Here is a 6,758-nt window from a genome sequence, read left to right on the forward strand (position 1 = left end):
CCATAACTTGAGCTACAGAGATTTAAATGAGGCGGTTCCAGTTGCGTTGGAAAGCTAACATCTGGGGCTTCGAAATGATATATAATTTGGTATAGTTTCCCTGAAGATAGGCGACGCGCATGCGTGCATCACGCGCACGCGTGCATCTACGAAAATTCAGCGTATCAGAATTCGCCCCCAGCGATTTTTGGGCTCTTTTTAACCCAGTTCTCGGCCCAGAAAACACAGATTAGAGGCTGCAGAGTGGAGGAATGAGGGGACACTTCTCGTTATTCACAATTTAGGTTTTAGATGTAGTTTTATAGAGAGAGAGGCTCTCTCCTCTCTCTAGGTTTTAGGATTCCTAGTTTTTGTGCTTTTTGAGTTGGATATTGAGAAGAGTTACTAGCTCCGTTAAAGTCTTTATCATTCTAGTTTGTTTCATATTCCTTTACTCTTTTTATTCCCCATTTACTTTGTTTAGAGTTATATGGATACCTTCGATTTTGGAATTAATTAATGCAAAGATACTTTTCTATTTAATTTCATTATTTCTTGATTATTTTCAGTTGAGTCTAATTATCATGTCTTCTTTCTACTCCTTTTACATGTATGCGAAATTGGCATCCATGTCAATGGAGTAGGCTTCCAACTTAGCTTTGGAGTTGATTAATATTTGGAGACCCTTGAGTTGGAAGACTCAAGAGTTAAATTGTAATTGGAAGTTGTTAGCTGGCTCTCTGGCCACTAACGCTAATCCTTCCCAAGGGAGAGGATTAGGACTTGTGAATAGAAGTTGGCTCCCTGATAAACCCCATTTGTAGGGTTTATCTTGTGTTGAATTCAGAGCATTTTGTTAACCTTTCCTCACATTTATTAAATGGATTAGCGTAGTTTTGTGATTGTCTCCATATTTGTGCTTAAGTGCAAAAATATGCTTTTTAGGTCATTAATTTGATAGTTTTAATCTCCCTTTGATTCCACTAGATGCCTTGATGTGTTTGTTAGTAATTTCAGATTGAAAAGGGCTAGGAATGGATCAAAAGAGTGAAGAAAAAGCATGCAAAGTGGAGAAATCATGAAAAACCAAAGATTTGGAAAACGCCTATGGACGCGCGCACGCGCACACCGTGCGCTCAAGCGTGGATTGCGAAAAGCTCCATGGACGCGTACGCACACCGTGCACGTACGCGCCGAAGGCTGCACGTGATTCTTTTAGTCAAACTCGTGCCTGGCGATTTTGGAGGGTTTCTGGCCCCATTTGGAGCTGAGTTTTTGGCGGGAAAAGATAAAAGGAACCAAGGATTGAGGGGGAAGGATCACTTCACACATTACACTTTAGATCTAGCTTTAGTTTAGTTTTCTAGAGAGAGAAGCTATCTCTTCTCTCTAGAATTAGGATTAGGTTTAGGTTAATCTCTCTTCTTAGATCTAGGTTTTAATCTTTGCTTTCATCTACTTCTACCTTTCAATTCTATGTTTCTATATCTTGTTCTTTCATTCTCTTGTTGTAATTTCTTCTATTTTGTTTCTATACTTTGTTGTTGATGCACTCTTCCTTCTTCTATTTTCCTTTAATACAATTTGAGGTAATTCATGTAGATCTTGTTTTCTTTGATTATTGTTGTTAATTCTTTGCAATTAGTTATTGTCAGAATTCATTCTTGTTATTGAATTACTATGCTTTTCTTTTGTACCTTCCAAGTGTTTGTTGAAATGCTTGAGAAGATGTTAGAGTAGAATTTAGTGCTCTTGGCTTGGGAAGGTAACTTGGGAACTCTTGAGTTACTAATGTCCAAGTAATTGATAGTTGATAGCCATTAACTCTAATTCTCACTAATTCAATTAGTGGAGAGCTAGGACTTATGGACTTGGATTGGTATAGCTCACTTGACTTTCCTTTACTATCAGTTAGGGGATGACTTAGTGAGATTGATCCTTGCAATTATCATGTTGTGGTTAGTGATAAGGATAGAGATCCTTGACCACCAAACCATGCCAAGACCGTTTTATCATTTCATTTTAATTGTCATTTACTTTTCTTGTTTCCTAATCAAAACCCCAAAATATACAAACCCTTAACCAATAATAAAAACACTACCCTGCAATTCCTTTGAGAGACCACCCGAGGTTTAAATACTTTGGTTTATAATTTTAGGGGTTTGTACTTGTGACAAACAAATTTTTTGTATGAAAAGGATTATTGTTGGTTTAGAAACTATACTTTACAACGAGACTTCATTAGTGAATTTCTAAACTGTCCAAAAAATCCATTCATCAAAATGGCGCCGTTGCCGGGGACTTGCAATGGTGTTATGTTATTGGTTATTGTATATATGTGAATATTGTGAATAGCTTGTCTTTTACTTGTTTACTAGTTTTTGTTAGTTTTATTTTTCTTTTCCACCATGAATTCTCACTTTGGCTATGAGTTTGGTTCTCACTATGTTGTAGGAAATGTGGAGTTTAATGACAACATGTACCAAGGATGGAACACTTCAAGATGGGAGGAGTCTCAAGGAATTGATCACTCCTATTGGCAACAACCTCTGGATACTTATAGGTATAATTCATATCCTAGTGCATGCCAACTCAATCACTATGGTGACTCTTTTTGTGATAATCAAGTACCACTACCATATGCTTATGAACCTTATCCTCAACATGACTATCAATCATACTCACAAGCCCATTTTTACCAAGCACCTTCTTGTGACCCATATCCATCATATGACCAATCATCCATACCACATCCTTGTGACCATCATGAGCAAGAACCTTTAGAACCACCATGACCTTACCATGATTACCACCAAGAACCACCTCAATGCATACCATCTCTATACCCTTATCAAGAAGAACTGCCTTCCCACTATGAACCCTTTCTCCAAAATAATGAACTTTCCTATCCACCCCAAGTCCCAATAGATGATTTTTTCACCTTGCTACTTCAAGGACAAGCAGATATGCAATGGAACACCCTAGAGTTTGTGACTAACTTGACAAAGGTAGTGCATACTTTAGCCTACCAATGCTTGAACACTCAAGGTGCTTCCGTGGCTACATGTGAGAAATCGAAAGATGAGCAAACCATGAAAGAGAGATTGGAAAATCCAGTGAAGAAGGAAGAGTTAAGCTTTGTATTGGAACAATTGGAGAAGCCTAGGGTCATTGAAGAAAAGGAAGAAGTGGTTGAAGATCTAGGAGATGCAGAACCACTATGGAGATCTCAACAACCTCTGGAGCATATAAAGATTGAAGAATATGAAGATGTTGATCAAGAGATGGATTCAATCATAAATGATTTCTTATCAATAATTGAATCCTCTCCCATGGGGCGTGCAATTGACGCTATTGAAGACAACTCAACACCAAATGATGTTGGTGATCTCATTGAAGACTCTTCCATAAAAGGTGAAGTTGATATGGAAGTAGATTTCACACAACCTCCTAAGTTTGACTTGATTGATGATGAGGAGGAATTGGAAGAAGTCAACAAGCAAGAAGAAGATGAAAGAAGTTATCAAGAGGTGGAAATACCCAAAAAAGAGCATAAGGAAGTCGACCTTGCATTGTCTAAGTGTGGGGAGGTTTCCCTCCCTAAATCACCATCCAACACAATATTCAAGTGGGTAAAACTCTTACCCTTAAGCTCCACTTTCTCACTTGAATATGGCTTGATTGAAACGGATAGAAAACTTAGAGCTCTTTGTAGAACTAAGAGTAAGAAGGAGTTGTGTAGTGGTTGGAAGTTGGGAATTAGGCTCATTGAGGTCAAAGCTTCAAAGCATAGGGACCATGATTGGAGGAAAGCTACTTCACGTGGGTCTAGGAAGAAGACTTGGTGCACTAAAGAGAATTTAATTTGTCAACCACCCGAACGGAAAATTCATGAAGATCAACTAGAAGGCGGGTGCGAAAATAAGATATGGGATCCCGGATCGAAGCATGAAGATGATGCGTGAGCATCTTTCCTATCTTTTCCTAAGTGAATTTGCATCTAATTTGTTGAGTTTAATTAAGAATTAATTATATTTTAACCACTATGGAAGCTATTTTGAGTTTTGTGCAATTTTATTTATTTTAGGTAGCATTCGGATGGATTTGATGAAGTTTCTGCAGAGAAAGAGAAGAAACGAAGGAGATGACCAGCGAATACCGACGCGGACGCATGGCTCACGCGACCGCACGGAATGGAGGAGATCGCAATAACGCGATCGCGTGCCTGACGCGAACGCATGGACTGGAATCTGCACAAATGACGCGAACGCGTGGACGACGCGGATGCGTCACATGTGCCACGTGCAGAAAAATGCAGAAAATGCTGGGGGCAATTTCTGGGCTGTTTTGACCCAGTTTTCAGCCCAGAAAATACAGATTAGAAGCTGCAGAATGGACAAAACAAGTGGTTCCCATCCATCCCTTAAAGACTTGATTATTTAAATTAATTCAAATTTAAATTCAAATCTGAAGTTAGGAAAAGATATTATTTTAATTTTTAGTTTTAGATATTAGATTTTAAATTTATTAGGATTAGTTATAAAAAAGGGAAAAACTTTCCTTCCTTGGTAGAGAGGTCCTGGGGAGATTCCACCTCATCCCATCAGGGGAACATAATTGACAATCCTAATTTTCTCTCTTTTCTATGAGCAACTAAACCTCCACTGTTAAGGTTAGGAGGTCTGTCTATTTGTATGGATTGATTTTATTGCTTTTTCTATTTTAATTTTTGTATGGATTTATAATTTAAGAATTGTTTTCGCTCCTTATTTTATGAATTTGGGTGGAACGGAAGTATGACCCTCTTTCTATTTGAGTTCTTGCAAAACTTGGAAAAACTCTTTACTTGAACAACAGCTTGAAAACAATTTCTCCTAAATTTTAATTATTTGGATTTAACGGGATACATGACATATAATCATTTTATTTTTGGGTAATTAGAGTTTTTGTGGCATATAAACTAGAAATTGATTATCACCCTCTAATTGGAATTAATTGACCAAATAATTGGCTGTTGATGAATTTTAGAGGAGACTAGGAAGGTCTAAGGAATTAGGGTCTAGTCACATATAGTTTGCCATAAATTAAATCCTACATGATTAAAATAGTTAGTAAGAAAAATTAATCAGGAAAAATAGATAACTCTGAAACCTTAACTATTTTCTCCATATTTTCTTCCCAATTTATTTACTTTACTATTTTAATTTCTGCACGATTGAATATTCAAATACTCTTTTCTGTTTGTCTAACTAATCCTATCAAACACTATTGTTGCTTAATCCATCAATCCTCATAGGATCGACCCTTACTCACGTAAGGTATTACTTGGTACGACCCGGTGCACTTGCCGGTTAGTAAGTGTGGTTTGATTCATATTATATGAATGGGGAAACTACCCAAATTTTGGTTGGCAAGGTCAAAACCAAAGAAACCTCAGTGCTCCATGTTCCAACTATCAAGAGCCACCACCTCCATATTCATATCAAGAATCACCACCTCTCTATCCGTATCATGAACCATCATCTTTCTACCCATATCAAGAGCCACTATCTCTCTATCCATACCAAGAACCATCCTCTTTTTACACTTATCAAGAACCATCACCTCTTTCTTATTCATCTCAAATACCATCAGATCTTGAGCTTCTCATGAAAGAATGCTTACATGATATAAAGACAAGTGTCAAAAATATAGAGAAGCATATGCAGTCGATTATCAAGTACCAGGAAGAGGAACAAGCAAATTCCTTCCCAAAAGATACAATGCAAGATCCTATGGAAGAAAGTGAGGAAATCAATCAAAGGAGTTTATACTCCAGTGCATTAGAGAACTTTCCATCCTCACACATGGAAGAAGAGGAAGATGCAAAAACAAAGGAGGAAGATGCACCCAAAAAGGAGGAAGATACACAACCTCCCATGCCCTTAGTAAGCAATGAAGAAGAAATTGAATTAAAAGAAAGCTACCAAGAAGAAGAGGTTGAAATTGAGGAAGCTTGCAAGGAGGTGGTAGAATTCAAAGTAGAACACAAGGGAGTAGAGCTTGCAAGACCTCTTCCAAAGCCATCACCATCCAATACAACATTCAAGTGGGTAAAATTCCTATCTTTAATCCTTGCTTTCCCACTTGAATATGGGCTACTGGAGACAGATGGTCAACTTAGAGCTCTTTGTGGTATTAAGAGTAAGAGGAAGATGGTTAGTGGTAAGAGTTGTCAAGCAAGGTTCAATATGGTTGCATGCTCCAAATTGAAGTGCAAGAATTGGTGTAGAGCTAATCTGAATGGGTCTAGAAGGTTGTTTGGATGTCTCTATGAGAATTCAGATCGCTTGCCACCCGGTGGGAACAATGGTGATCCACAAGAAGACGGGTGTAAAAGCAAGGTTTGGGACCCTGAAATTCATTCCCACAATCAACACTCTTGGGGCCTTGTCACTTGCTTCAACTTGCTCAAAGGCTTTATGCGCCTAGTTTGGGATCCCGGTAGCCATTGGAATTACAAACATTGGTGGAGATTCCTGGATCAGTACAAGCATAAGCCACCATGACAAGAAAGCTCACAACATGTCCAACTTAAGGACTTTAACTAAAATTGCTTGGTGGGAGACAACCCACCGTGGTATGATCGTTCTTTTTCATCCTTAAATGTTTTTCGTAATAGTAGTTTTCTTACTTAGTTGATTTTTATTAAGTCCTTACTAATTTTCTGATCATGCAGCCATTTTATCACAGGAGCCGAACACTTCAGGCGAAAAAAAAAAAAAAAACAAAACAAAGAG

The sequence above is a fragment of the Arachis ipaensis genome, chromosome B06 (genome assembly GCF_000816755.2).
Source record: "Arachis ipaensis cultivar K30076 chromosome B06, Araip1.1, whole genome shotgun sequence".
Lineage (NCBI taxonomy): Eukaryota > Viridiplantae > Streptophyta > Magnoliopsida > Fabales > Fabaceae > Arachis > Arachis ipaensis.